Genomic DNA, 15,866 nt, shown 5'->3' with positions numbered 1-15,866 from the left:
TCAAACATAATATAGAAGAAGATGAAGAATGAGTGTAACTGGAAAAGTGCAGAAAGCACATTGGAATCCCTCCTTAACAAATTCATAACTCATAACTAATATAAGAAAGCCTTCATCAAATGCAGCATGCACATAGATGCCAAGTCACCAAGCCAAGAGAGTGAAGCATGTCACTCCATTGATGCTCTATCATCACTATTCCATTCTTATCTTCTTCAATTCCTGTCTTCTAAATTCTAAGATAACTTTACTTGAAAAATGAGTTTAATTTTCATGCTATGCTAAAGATTTTAACATCATTCATCAATTCCAAATCAAATCACTTTAATCTAATATTAGAAAAATTGACAATTTTCCAAATAGAATAATCTCCGTACGACGAAATCACTCTATTTCAACTAACTTTGTTTAGTTACGATATAATGAATTGGATAAGAGTGTTGGGAGTTAACTTGTAATTGTGTATTTTTTACTATTTAATTAAAATATCAAGAAACTATGAAGAAGAGAAATATTCTATCACAAGTGGAAGAACTGATGTGTTTTTTTTTTTTTGGATATGGGAAAAATCTTTTGTACGTATCCTATTCCACCATGTGAAGATATATGAAGTTTGGATGACTTGGTATGTATATGGATAAAAAAATCTTTTGTACATACTCTATATATTAAAATCATAGACCACAAAGAGTCAACATTCATTGAGGGAAGGGCATATTATATAGTAATGTGGTAATAAACAAAGTGGTTGAAAAGAGAGTTGTGTGATTGTAAAGGTAGATTTGGAGAAAACATATGATTGGGTTAACTCGGAATTTCTTATCTATATGCTTTAAAGATTCATGGAGTGTAGATTATTTCTATTATGTAGTTTTGTTGTATTGAAAACTTCGTGAATGTAATATGATAAGTGTTCTAAGTTTAATTTAACGTATGTGGCTTCTAGAATGGAAGTCAAATGTATATGGTGTTTGATGTCAATAGTATTATGACATGATATGTAACCAATGGATTAATAGTTTCACAACTAATTTTGATGTTGATTCAATTAATAAGAGGGTACACATGGATGAGATGAGAATGAAATAAAAGTAATATGTACATTTAATTCTGAAATTTTGAAGTGTAATTAAGAAGTGTTATGAGCGGAAATCTAGTGATTTAGTTGAGAGGGTCCGTTAGGTTGGGATTTAATGTTTGTAGTGGGAATTAAAATATATTAGTTGAACAAAATGGAAGAAATAAGACTGTAATTAAAGTCATTAATTATAAATTTAATTATAACTCATTAGTACTAAAGAATATGTCTTCAAAATATCCAACAATGATTTGAGAGCGTATAAATCTTCTTGACATCAAATACAATTCAGCTTTTCAAAATTAATTTCATCCAACTCTGCTCCAAAGTTAAATCAAACCTAGCATATAAGGGTAAATGATCTACGGAAAATAAGAGTGGTCCCTGTGCTTCTTATTAAGCATATAAGATATACTCTATATATTTATAAGCATACAATTTTACAGATTTTTCATATTTTAAAAATTTTATTATACTTCATAAATATTTAGTTATTTTTATCATGTAATTTAGTATATTTTTGCAAGAAGTTTTAATATAATGATTGAACTAATGAAATTTAATATCTATGACAAATGTTAAATAATTAAATAAGTATCACAAAAATGTTTTCTATTAAAACTAATTTTAAACCTGTGCCTAGTAGACACCAGTTAGTGTTGGTTTGTGTATTAATTAAAAAGGAATCAGAGAACGAGAAAAAAAGTAATAAATATTTTTAAATTTATAATTAAGTTTTGAATAAAATTCATTTTAAAAATGATTTATAAATTTAAAAGTCAATATGACTATAAGAAATATAAATAATAAATTTTATAAAAATATAAAGAATAAAATATGTGTAAAAATATAACAGATAAAAGCATGGTTTAAATCCTCGGATGGTCCTCATGTTTGTATGGGAATCTCAGTTAGGTCCTCATATTTTCAACTGTCTCAATTGGGTCATAATATTTGTAAAATTAAGTCAATTTTACCCTATCCGTTAAGTTGTCCCAGACGGTGTTAACTTGAGCTGACATGGTGCATACTTAAAATGCTGATGAGGCGGTATTATATTATGTAATTTTTTTTAGGTGAATAATTTATGACATGGCACAAGATTTAATTAGGGATTCAGAGTCTTCATCATCCTCCACTGTCTTCATCATCCTCCACTGTCTCCAAAACGCAGCTACCAACGCTATTCTCCATCATTTTTTCTTCTCGTTCTGGGCGGAGGCGGAGGTTGTTTGCTTGATTTTCCTTCGACCCTACGAGTTGTGCAGAGTAGAGACTTCTGCTGGGGCCTTTCACTTTGTTCTTAACTTTTTGGGAATAATGACTTAAGTGGGTTTTCCTTGTTAGAACCTGGATGCCAAACACAGAAGAAAACAAAAGGGATTTGTGGTTTTTTTGAGTCAGAAAAGCCGACGCTTTTTGCAGTCGATTTATATCTATTTGGTGGGGTTATCTGAAATTAGAGTTGTTGGGAGGGGGATGCAGTAGTGAGTCTCCAAATGAGGTCAACGGCATAATCGATCAAGCTGATTCTGGTTAAATTCTTCCTTCTTCATTTTGTGCATTGAAAATTCAGAAAAAGTAATTCCTAACTTTAAACCCCTAGAAATATCATCATCTAGAGAAAAACACATAACACAAGCATCAAAACCCAGATTCCAATATATAAAGCTGAAGATGGAAACACCCACCCTCCAATCATTTTGACTATAATAAAATAAAATAAAATAGCACGAGGAAAGAAAAGCTTGAAATTTCAATTCTTGAAGATGACAGTAAGTATAAGGGTGACTGTTGACGGTGCCGATCCAATTAATTCTGGTGAGTGTATATTTGGGGCAGCCATCAGGATCTGCCATGGACAAGAGCGTGGGAAAGTAATGCTCCTCGAGGTAGCATTCGTCGTTGCGGTAACAGGGGATCTTGAATTTCCTCTAAAGGGTTCGGTCCTTGACGACGAGGCGAGTGTGGCGGCACGTGAGGGCGAAGAATTGGGAGCTGACGCGGAATGAGGCGGAGAAGGAGATGGAGCGGTGGACCGCGACGATTTGAGTGTCGCCACCGACATGACGGAGCCGGTTGTCTTTAGCGTTGGTAGCTGCGTTTTGGAGTGGATCTTTTGGGCCAGTGGGCGTCTCAGCGGCAATGTCTCTACGGGGATTATGGTTTTCGTCCTCCGGCTTATCACTACGATTGGAGATATTTGGGATTGTTCATCTGAGGAAGGGATCTGACATTTGGTGGTTCGAAGTTGTGTTTGGATGATGCAAGGACTAATTGGAGATTGGGGTTGAAGAGGGTTTAGGCATAATGGTGAAAATGGTGACTGCAGGTGGTGGCAGTGATGGTGGACCTTTGGACTGATTCAATTTTTGGCTTAATTTGAAGATAAGTAAATTCCTAATCTGAAAATTGGTAAAACCCTTTGCCATGTCATAATGGCTTAAATTAAATAAAAATTCCACGCAATCAAATACTTTGAGATCAACATGCAACACGTCAGCCTCATTTAACGCCGTTTGTGAAGATTTAACGGACCGGGCTTAGTTGACTCAATTTTTCAAATATTTGGACCCAATTGGCTCAATTTTACAAATATTATGACCCAATTGAGACAGTTGGAAATATGAGGACCTAACTGAGATTCTCATACAAACATGAGGACCATCCGAGGGTTTAAACCTAAAAGCATAAAGAATATACATAAATAGTTAAAGTTGACTTGCTAAAAATATAAATTAGTATATGAATTAACTCATGTAATATGAATTATTTGACTTATCTCTAATCAATGCATTGACAAAGTCGTTCAATGTGTATTGTTAGACTCGTCTAATCAGTATATGAATACATTTAATGTGTATTGTTAAACTAGTATAATTAGTACAAGGACAAATTTGTGTATATTGCAATACTTGTGTAATCATATAATGGATAGAATCGTCTAATATGTATTAATAATTCATCTTATATGGTGCATGAACATACTCATCTAACCTATACTATTAGATTGATGTAACTAATATACGAACAAACTCATTTAGTATGTGTTATAAGACTCATCTGATTAGTGTATGAAATAAGTCATGTAATATTTTTTGTTATACTGATCTAATTAATATATGGACAAACTCATCTAATGTGTATTGTTAAATTTGTATAATGTTTTTTTGCTAAACTTATTTATTTAATGTATGAACATACTCTTTTAATATATATATATATATATATATATATATATATATATATATATATATATATATATATATTCAAGATTCATCTATACAAATGAATAGATTTGTCTAATTTTTTTAATAGACTTGTCTAATTTTTGTGTGGAAAAACTAATAAATATAATAATAACTTGTATTGTTAAAATTATTTAATTAATACATCAACAATTTTGTATATTATTTACTCATATAATATTTTTATTATATTGTTTAATCACGAAACTTATCTAATGTATCTAATTGTATATTGTTTAATATCTTGTCAGAGTTTATTCATGCAATCCGTAATGATAAGAATTGCGATTTTAAAGTAAGTAGATCTCCGTATATGTATAATCTTATTGCATTTGTTATTTTATTTTGACCTGCCCTTATATATTCTTCTCCCTCATTACATGCATGGTGACAAATGGTTCTAACTCTAGTTTATAATAATATTCGTGTGTCGTAATATATTTTTAAATTTAGAATTTAAATATAACACTGATAATATACATGTGAGAGATTTTTATTGTATATAAACAACCTTTTCTTTTATTTTCATATTTTTCTCTTATGGACTTGAGTTTAATTACACTTATATGTAAAATCCTGTAACACATTTTTACACTGGTATACATATTAGACATACATGGATAATCCAATCATAAATTATATGTTAAATCTAAAAAATAAAAAAATTTGCTAAAATAAACTTAAGATAATTTTAGTATATTTTAAAAAATGAATTTCAGATTAATTGAACTCTATAAAATCGAATAATAAAATAAAATTTGTATTTATTTATATATTATAAGTTTGTCTAATTATTGTGAAATGGGAGAGATTGATTGGAAGAAAGAAAATTAAAATAAAGAGAACAATATTTAATTTAGATGGTAGGATAAATATATGGATGGAAAAATTAGAAAAGAAATTGAGTTTGATTTCTTTATTTGGAACAGTTGTTTATTTATTACTTGTCCATTTGATTTTGATTTAATGTATTTGTGAGTGTTGTAGTGATGTATAAGGAGGAATGAAATGGTGAAAGTTTTAGAAAGAGTAAAAACGAGTGTTGAAGTGATGATTTATGATAGAACCATGGTATTTTAATAATACTTTTTAATAATTTTTTGATAACGTGTTATTATTGGTTAGTATATTTAAAACGGATCAATTACAAGTTATTATATAAGTTGTTGTAAAAGGGTTATAAAAAAAATTGTTAAAGAAATATTTTCCTTTATGATATTTGTTGGAGAAGAGCCCGCACATGTGCCACAATGTTGATGTTGGATGGATTCCAGCATTGCATATACCACTAACTCTAAATCAAAGCCGCCCATTTAATGCTTTCTAATTACCATTTTCATTTCTCAACTACTCACTTCCACTACACCTAACATCTACTTCCTCACCTTCGTCATTTTCAATACAACCCTAGTGCTGAAGTTTATAAAGAGTAGATAGTCTTCATCTCCTAATCTCATCACAAAATCCACCCTTTTCAAAGTTTTTTTTAAAGCAAAAAGGAGAAATCAATGTTATTAGTTAAGGATGGTATAATTATTTCATATCATTGATTCGCTTGTAAACTTTGTAAGATAGAGTAATACAATAAGATTTTTTATTTATTTATATAACATTAAAATTATACATAGTTTAAGCATTTGATCCCAAATTATACATTTTTAAGTAAGATATGATATCTCAAATAAAAAAGCTTTTATCTCATTTATTCTTGAATTGATTGGTCTCTAATTCATTCAGGTTAATGCATTTATTAAGAAATTAGGTTATTTCTGTCAAAATGTTTTTAAAATATCATATTTATTATTGCTCATAATAAATGCTGTGTCATTGTAGACAAGAGATTACTTCCTTTATTGTTTAAGCTTTTTTATATTTCAAATTGACAACCATTTACTTCTTTTAAGACAATAATTATAATGTTATTCTAATATTACTTTAAATAAATACTCTCACCATTATAAACAATTTTTAGTATGTTATGCATTAACAAAAACATGTATTCCAAAGAGTATAAACAATAAAAAATGGCTTTTAAGCATTTTTGTGAATTTCACGTTGTCTCATAGAAGGTTAATAACTTCATTATATTTCATTAAGAATTCATTCTAAATTCTTCATCTATCTTATTTTGTTTATCTTTCTACCTCTCTCATTATCTTTTCTATCTCGATTCTTCATAGCCTTTTCCACGATTGTTCATAGTAATGAGTGAAGAATAGTTATTTTATCTTAAAAATATTTTATAAACATTTTAGACTAAGCAATCCAGCAATAAAGACGGTCTAAAGACATTTTAATATTTTTTTTGTAATTCATTAATTTATTATTATTTTGATATATGAAAAAACCTTAAACTACCCAGAAAATAAAATGGACAGAAATATTACTATTACACTTTCCAAAATAAAATGGACGGAAATATTACTATTACACTTTCCAAAATGAAATGGATGGAACATTATATTAATTATCATACTTTTTGATAAATTTAATAAAAGCAAACACATTTCTTCGTGTCAAAATAACATGGCAAAAACTAGTAATAAGTAATTAGGTTGAGTTCTCCATTATTTTAACAAGCCAAATATTAATTAAGTTGAACTGAGATGAGTTGTTAAGTGGATTAACCTAATATAAGACTTTCAAAGTACTAAAGAAACATCACAAATTTCTCCATAGGTAATCAGACTTTAACTTATATTAAAAAGTACTTAAGAAATATCATAAATATCATTTCTCTATTATCTTTTTTAACTTTAGTTTATTTATTGACAATTTATGTTCTTTTATGTTGTTTTAATTCTAATAAATAATAAAGAATCTACACATGCCTTTATTTAAATGAGAGAACAAAGTAGTTTTTTTCTTATAAAAAACACTAATTTTTCTAGCATTCTGTATTATTTTATAATAATCATTTTTATTATTCTAACATCTTAAAGCTTAAAATTTGATTATGTATTTATAGGATTTATTAGTTCTTACAAAGTTAAATAAACTTCACTTTTGTTTTTTTATTCGAGATGTTTATCAAATTGAAATCTTTAATACTTCTCTTCATCGATATAAGCATACATAAAAGGAAGAGGTATTCACACAGACATTCATATATTCAAGTTAACAAGTTGAGTATAATAAATATAATAATTAATTAATATTATGTACTTCATAAATGGTATCTTGTTTATAATATCCTAATGAACTTTTACTTTGATGAATCTAGATTAAGTAGATGCAAAGTATCTTAATACTTGATTAACTTGTTTCATGTCATTTTAGTGAAACAATTCTAGGTGATATTGTCCAAGATAACCTATATAATCTAGGTCCATATACAGTACAAATTCAAAATATTTATTTGGTTTTTGATTTCGACCATCTTTCTTTTGGTACGATTCACTTTAATCTTTTTGAATAAGTCGATCAATCATGTTTTCATTAAGTATTAACAATGTAAATTGAATATATTTACAAATAAAACACATTTATTGACTTTTAAATCTTTTTAAACTGTGATTTAGTCAATTTTAATTAAAAATTAATTTTAAAACTTATAAATACATTAATCAAATAAGAGATACGATAAGTTATTATATTTATTGTAAATTTAAAATTTTATTATAATAATAGATCAAATCATGTAACTAAATTGAGTGTTGAATTGTTTTAAGAGTTACTCATCCATACAACTTAGAGTTGAGAACAAAAATGAAAAATAACTTTATAACATAAACTTAAAATGATGTAAAAAAAATGAAAGGAAAGTGTTAAAAAACATTCATCGTGATTTTCGACCACCTGAAACATATATAATTAATATAGCAAAACTATGTATTTGGCATCAATCACCACTCCGATGGAATAGTTTGTCATCATGCTAGATATTGTAATTAGTAATACAGATAAACTCTTTTTTAGAAAGCATATAAAGTTTCAACAGATTAGAAATCCTTTTTGCAATGGAGAGATAAACTAAAAATTTAGTAAAAGTTGTTAAAAAAGTTTTTGACAATAATGCTTCGAAAATAGAAAATTACAGCATAAATACGAAATTAGTATTTACAAAATTGACATACAAAATAAGATGACGCTTTCATATATATAAGTGGATAGTATGTTTTAAATATAAAGGCGACAGTTACACATTCCTTCACTTTTCACAATCATGGTCTTTCTTACGTTTTTTCTTTTCTATTTATGCTCTTTCCAACTACAGGGATGTCATACTTACAGCCCTCTCAAACTATTATGCACCACATGTCATCACTAAAAAAAATTATTAATAATTATTATTCAATGTTATTATGGATGAAAATTACAAAGAAAATATGTGAAAAAATTAAAAATAAAATTGAAAATATATCCTAAATCAAAATCAAGGGTCAATATAACCTTCATATTTTTTATATTTGTGTTCACACTTTTCATGATTGTATGACATGGTTGCTTTATATTGACCCTATCTCTCTTTTAGCTTGGTGGAATTTTAGCATGCAACCTGGGGTTTCAATTGAGCTTGAAATGTAGTCACATGGTTTTTGCTTTCTTTCACACTTTTTGACCAAAAGTGAAAACCTTGCTCAAATTTTACCATGTATAGCCTTGGGCTTCAACTGGACTTCGAATGTAGCCACATACTTCTTGCTTTTGTTTCACGCTTTTCTACCAAAAATAAAATATCTCGCTTTGGAATTCCATGACTTCTAACTTAAGCGAAACCATCATAGAAAATTACTATGTTTACCCAAAATAAAATCATAAAATTTTAAATAAAAATATAAATAAAATAGAATATAGTTAAATTGATTTTAATTTAAAAATTACAATCAAAATAAATACTATTCTAAAAATATAATTGTGTTTTATATGTGACATTTTCTGTCCATACACTCTTAATACCTATAAATAATACAAATGACAACATTAGAGACAAATAAACAACTGAATAATTATTTTATCATTTTTTTAATATGGTTAGTAAGTTTGCTCCCTTAACAAACGTTAATAAATAACTTTTGGTTTTCAAATTAATTGTAATCAAATCAATGTGAAATGAAATGTTAATAATCAGTACGTTCAAGTTGTTTAGTTTTCAAAATAAAAAACAACGAATTATAAAAGAAAATATTATAAAGAATAAATGATGCTGAAATATTGATTTATAAAAAAAGTAAATTCAATCATAATGAAGTATATATAAAAATAAAAATATAAGAAAACATTACCATTACCATCAATTTTGTAAACTTAAATAATATTTAAATTTCATTTTTATTATTATCTACCGTATTATATATATAATATTTTGTAAATTATAAAAGTAAAATAGGGAGTTTTTAACACCAAATTCTAAAAAATTCCCAATAATTTACATTATTATTTCTTTAAAAAATAAAATCATAGTTACATTTATTCTTCAACTTTTTAAGTCCTACATATATCTCCTATTTCTTTTAAAAACATTAAGCTAAACATTTTTTTAAATACATGTTTTAAGTTTTTAAGAAATTTTAGAAGCTTAATTATTCTTTTGATCTCAATATTTATATTATTTGTAGTAATGATTAAATAATTTTCTTTTAAACTCAATATGATCTCAATATTTATTAATATTTATTAAAAGGAGTCTCTCTTCTTAAATCAGCTATAATATAGGTAGAAGGTGAGGATGTGGCATTTGCTAAACACTTTTCTTTTTTCATTTGTGTTGTCCTTCTCCATTTATATTTAATCTTATGAAATTAAACATTTTGGGGTTTATTTTATTTTTTCTAAAATTAATTTCTTCACTCAAATATGAAATGTGCTCAAGTTTCTTTTATAATACGTTTATCTTGTACTAGGAGAACAAAAGACAAAATCATAAACCAAGTAACATAATACAAATGGTTAAATATGTTTTTAATTCCTATATTATCACCATAATAGGTTTAGTCTCTCTTTTAAAGTAAAGTACATTTTAGTGCTTCTCCTTAAGGAAACTTTGATTTTAATCCTCCAAAACTAACACCATTAAAAACCAGCTAACGTGGTTAACGATAGACTGACACAATTTGTTTTTTCGTGTTTATCAGCTTTTCTCCCTCTTTCTCCCTCGTCTCTTCCTTCCATCTTCCACCCAACCTTCGGTCCTAGATGCATCATCTCGATTCTCCTCACCCACTCCCATCTTCCTCCAACCGTCGACACATCCAACAACTCCAAAATCATCGAGTAGTACTCCAAACTGCTCACGACGTCGCGTCGAAACGATGAGGTTGCTGTTAAACTCTTTGGCAAGTGCACCAAATCGTTCAAGTAATAAACCGTGGTAAGACCAGGTATCGTTTTCCCAAGAGACTCGTAATACTAGAAAATTGTGCGATTAACAACTCATCTAGACTCAAGAACAACTCATCATTTAAGAATATGTGCAAAAAGATAAATTCACAAGTAATTACAAGGTTGGACTTTGGTATTGAAGGCACTTGGAAATGGAAAAGATTAGAAATGGTATGAAATGACATTGTTAAGGTTAGTTTTCACCAATGCACTCTTGTGTATAACCAATTTCATCTCCTCTCTATCAATTTACTAAAGTCAATCCACTAAAACACTCTAGCCCTAATCCCTTAGGTGAAAGAGCCTAGGTTTTCCTTATCAAACTCCAATCCCTTGGACAATCTAACAAGCAAACCCGCATTAAGAACTAGGATCTAAGACAACATGTGAATCATATCCCATCCCTGGCTCAATGACCCACAAGGACTCTTGTTTCAGTTCAAGATTTCATATCCCATCCCTGGCTCAATGAAACCATAAAATCAAGTCATGAACGTTCCCATTACACGCAAGCTTTAAGATCGGAAACAAGAATACTAGTAATAGATAGAAAAGGCATTTATAAATACGAAACAATCATTCATTACACAAGAGTTCATAGGCTACATCTAACCCTAACAAGATGAATCCGGTTCTCCATTTCCATGGAGAACCCTAAAGCTTACAAACATGGAAGATGGAAGAAGAAGGAGACCCAAAGGAAGAGAAGGAGATGTTCCCACAAGCTCCTCGCGCCCTCCATGAGCTCCAAACGTGAAATCGCGCCTCCAAAGAACCAAAGACCATTTTTCTTTCTGCCTCGTGAGTATATATACTGCCCGAATTCTCGCTTAAGCTAAATTATTCTCGCTTAAGCGAGAATTCTTCTTGGAGAAGATAGTCATTCTCGCTTAAGCTAAATTATTCTCGCTTAAGCGAAAATGACTGTTAAATCAATGACTTCCTGGATCATCGAGGCTCTTCAATGTAATGGAGGATCTTCCTAACATCAAAATAGATCAAAGAAAACAAGGGATTAGAGTATTATTTACGTAATGTAGCCCAAAATATAGATAAATACTAAAACTAAATAAAAGAGAGGATTTAAGCAAGTAATAAGCTAAAGAAGAGTTGATTTTGCTACTAAAATGATGCTTAGATAATGGTAAGAATTAGCATTATCAGTTGCTACTTAACCATATTCGCCCACCTCTCGTTATCCACCAAAACCACCACGCTTGGAGAGATCATCCACAAGTCCGCCAAGAACGCAGCAACATCTCCTGCATGGTTTATTTCCTGGATACATAGACATGGAGAAGAAGGAATGTACTTGAAGACCCTCAAAATAGCCAAAACCATCATCGGTCTAATAACTCCAAACGTCTCCGAAGTGACCAGGTCTCTCCTCCCATGCTCCCACGCTGTCTTTCCATCTGAATGCGTTTCTCATATAACCTCCTTCAACGTAACATCCACCAAATGCAACCCACCAATATTATTATTACATATATTCTCAATACAACCTTTCTTATCGTTACTTTTGAACTTAACCTACGTACCAGGGAATCTGAAAATTTTCGGCTTCAAATCGGCCACCCTCTGAGCAAGGTCCTTTCGGAACCCATGACCCTGTGGGAACACAATGTTAACAAAAACTCACAACAAAAGTAATGCATTCGTGAGCGTGATGCATACTTACCTTGAACGTGTCCAGTGGCATAGCTGAAACTTGATCTAACCATAAAACTCCTTTCTTGCTTGTCGTTATTTGGACTTGCATTGTGGTTAGTGGCCTTCGCTTCCAGTACGGTCTCCATCCTCGTCCACTCTATAACATTGTGTCCGAAAGACCCAATGTTGTTTGATGCCAACTCGGTATTATCGGATCCAACAAACGAGACGTGAAGATCAACCGCACCACTTGCTTTGGCAAAGAACACTACTTTATACTTGTGTGCTTTCTCAATATTTTGATGGAATATGAGAGACATTATAGATATCAGAAACATTTAAAAAAAAAAGAGTTGTGAGAGATGAGAAGGCACATACCATGCCCCAGAAACTAGGATTGGAGAAATATTAATATTATTATAATTATATGAATATTAATATTTTTAGAAAGTGATCATGATTTTTTTTCTTAACTTCAGATTAATTATATGAATATTAATATTGTTATCGTTATAGATTATAAAATTAGAATAATAAAGTGTTAGTTTAATAAATATGAAATATACCGTTCAGTATTATTTTTCTTTTTCTTTATTTTCTTATTTCCTCAGTGTGATTGAAGTAACAATTTTCAGTTTAACTTTTTGCTTTTAATTTAGTATTATTTTAGAAAACAATTATTATTTTCTGATGAGATTTTAGTTTTCTTTATATCTAAAACAATTTTACCTAAAATTTCACATATTTAAAATTATTTTTATTTTCCTTTTTAATAATTCTAAATCTTATCTTTCTCTTTCTTTTCTCCATCAGTTCTATGGAGATATCAGTGCATTGCCAGTCTGGGTGTTTAACGATGGTATATTTCGTTACATAAAAACATTATTTGTGATAAAAAAATATCTTTTTCATTCAGATTTCTTACTAATCCAGTATTAATTTGGTTCATTTATAGGTCTCAGCCTCAATGACGAAGTGGATACGTCTATGATCGGACCTTTTATTCAAGTGAGAGTTTCTTCATTTTCTTCATTTTTTTCATTTAGAAGTTGTAAATTTAGATTAGTAGTTTAAAGATTGTGAATTTTGTAACAGGAAGCTCTGGATGGACTTGAGTTTGCAAAGGGTTCGGCAAAGTCAAAATAGGGATCTCTAAGGGCTTCCATGGGACATCCCGACCCATTCGATCTTAGAATTGTTGCCATTGGAAACGAAGAGTGCGCCATGTTTAAGTATCGAGGAAATAAAGCATGCAGGAGATGCTGCCGCGTTCTTGGCGGACTTGCGGATGGTCTCTCCAAGCGTGGTGGTTTTGGTGGATAGCGAGGGATGGGCAGATATGACTACACTAGCAGCAGCCTCGTCGTTCCGACGCGGCGTCGTGAGCAGTTTGAAGTACTACTCGATGATTTTGGAGTTGCTGGATGTGTCGACGGCTGGGGGAGGAGGGGAGTGGGTGAGGAGAATCGGGATGATGCATCTACGACCGAAGGTTGGGTGGAAGATGGAAGGAAGAGACGAGGGAGAGAGAGGGAGAAAAGCTGAGAAACACTGAGTCAGTATAAGAAAAAAAAATCGTCTCAGTCTACCGTTAACACGTAAGCTGGTTTTTAACGGTGTTAGTTTTGGAGGACTAAAATCAAAGTTTCCTTAAGAAGAATGACTAAAATGTACTTTACTTTGAAAGAGGAACTAAAACCAAAACTGTTTGATAGTATAGGAACTAAAAACATATTTAACCCTAATGCAAATGAGTAAATATTAAAATGATGGATGGTTATTAGATGTCACATCATCAAACATTGATTTAAATAAAACGTCTTTTTTTAATAAATATTAGAACTATATCGAGTCTAATTAACAAAATTGAAAAAAAACATTGAATCTAGTAGAGATGTTGAAAAGAGTAATTAAATCAATATTATGTTTATATTTAGGAGTAGTAAAATGTGTCAGTGGTTTGTAAATCGAATTGGTATTTTCAATAAGAAGTTCTGCTTTGATCTATCTTGTCCAAGCTGATTAGCAAGTCAAAAGTATAACTATTAGTTCATTATTTTCAATTAAAAATTAAAATGAAATAATTTAAAAGATTTGTCTTTCATATTATATTATTTGAGAATGTAAATATATAATAATATTTTAATTTAAATTACTAATACTTATAACTTAAATTTTAATTATTAATTATGATGGAGTAATTACATTAATTAATTAAGTAAATTTTAAAATTATATATTGTTTCTTTTTTGTTTTTTCAATTTAACCTATTAATTACTGTTTTTCAAATTTAAATAATTATTCATAATAAAAGTTTATCTTTTAGTTTTATTATTTTAGTAACTATTTTTCTGAATTAAATAATTACTTATATAAAGTAATTATTTATTATTTTATCATTTTAATAATTATTTTTTAAAATTTAATAATTACTCATAATCGGGTTTTAGATATGGTAAAACGTTTTAAATAATGACACTCAATCATTTTAAGTTAAAAAAATAATCAAAAGTATAAATATAATTTTCTATTAAGGAGTTGCATTATATAAAACACATTATCTTTCTAAAACTCTTTTTCTTTAAAAGTTCTATGTATTCTCTCAAAAATTTATAATCTCTACTCATTTTCTTTCTAATTTTTTAAATCTTCCTTACTAGTCGATCAATTTCTGCAAAAGAGTAAGTTGATTTCTATTCCTTTTCTAGATTTGAGCATTTTTGCATGTGTGTGTTTTCCCCCGCCAATTTGAGGTATGAGTCTTCTATAAAACTATTAGTTTATCAGTGTTACAAAGAGTATGTCCTGATCAAGTTGGCGTGGTTTGTAGGAGCAAATAAAGTTCTTGGAGATGTGGGAAAGGTTCTAAAGCCTTTAGAATTATCTAATTGTCAAACAAGTAAAGGAAACTAGTTTTATGGATTTAACTAATAGGCAGGTCTAAATTGATGTTTGTATGATGGTATGACAATTAATTTGAGTAACAAAATTGTTTGATGAAATTTGGTTTGTTGAGTTGATATTGATTAATTCTTGTTTGTAAACAAGTCATTACTTAAGATTGAAACTGTAAAATAATTCTAGAGGGCTTAATTGATCCCTCTCACAATCTTCTATTTATAAGAATAAATTGATACACAAGTATATGATAAATAGGGTAACCCTAGACACAATATAATCATGATAAATAGGGTAATCCTAGACACAATATAATCATGATAAATAGGGTAACCCTTGACACACTATAATGATGATAAAATAGGATAAATATCCTAACAGTAAACAAGTCATTGAATTATATTTGAGTTTTGATGAACTGTGGATATTAGAATTGCTATTTTAATTGACTAGTTTCGTTGTTGGATCTTGGTTTAATAATAGGTTAGTAGGATGGTTGAGGTTGGTCTATAATTTGGGGTTTGACAGGTGAAACATTAGAGGAATGGTTATTGGGGGTAACTTTAATGTTTGAGGTCTAGTTTCCGGTCATTTAGGACTTGATTTGATAGGCCTTTTATTTTGCAGAAATCTAGTTGGCATAGGGGGAAATATGATGTTAGTGTTTT

The sequence above is a fragment of the Vigna angularis genome, chromosome 1, assembly GCF_016808095.1.
Source record: "Vigna angularis cultivar LongXiaoDou No.4 chromosome 1, ASM1680809v1, whole genome shotgun sequence".
NCBI classification, from domain to species: domain Eukaryota; kingdom Viridiplantae; phylum Streptophyta; class Magnoliopsida; order Fabales; family Fabaceae; genus Vigna; species Vigna angularis.
The sequence above is the reverse complement of the archived record's forward strand: the minus strand, read 5'-3'. Positions refer to the sequence as shown.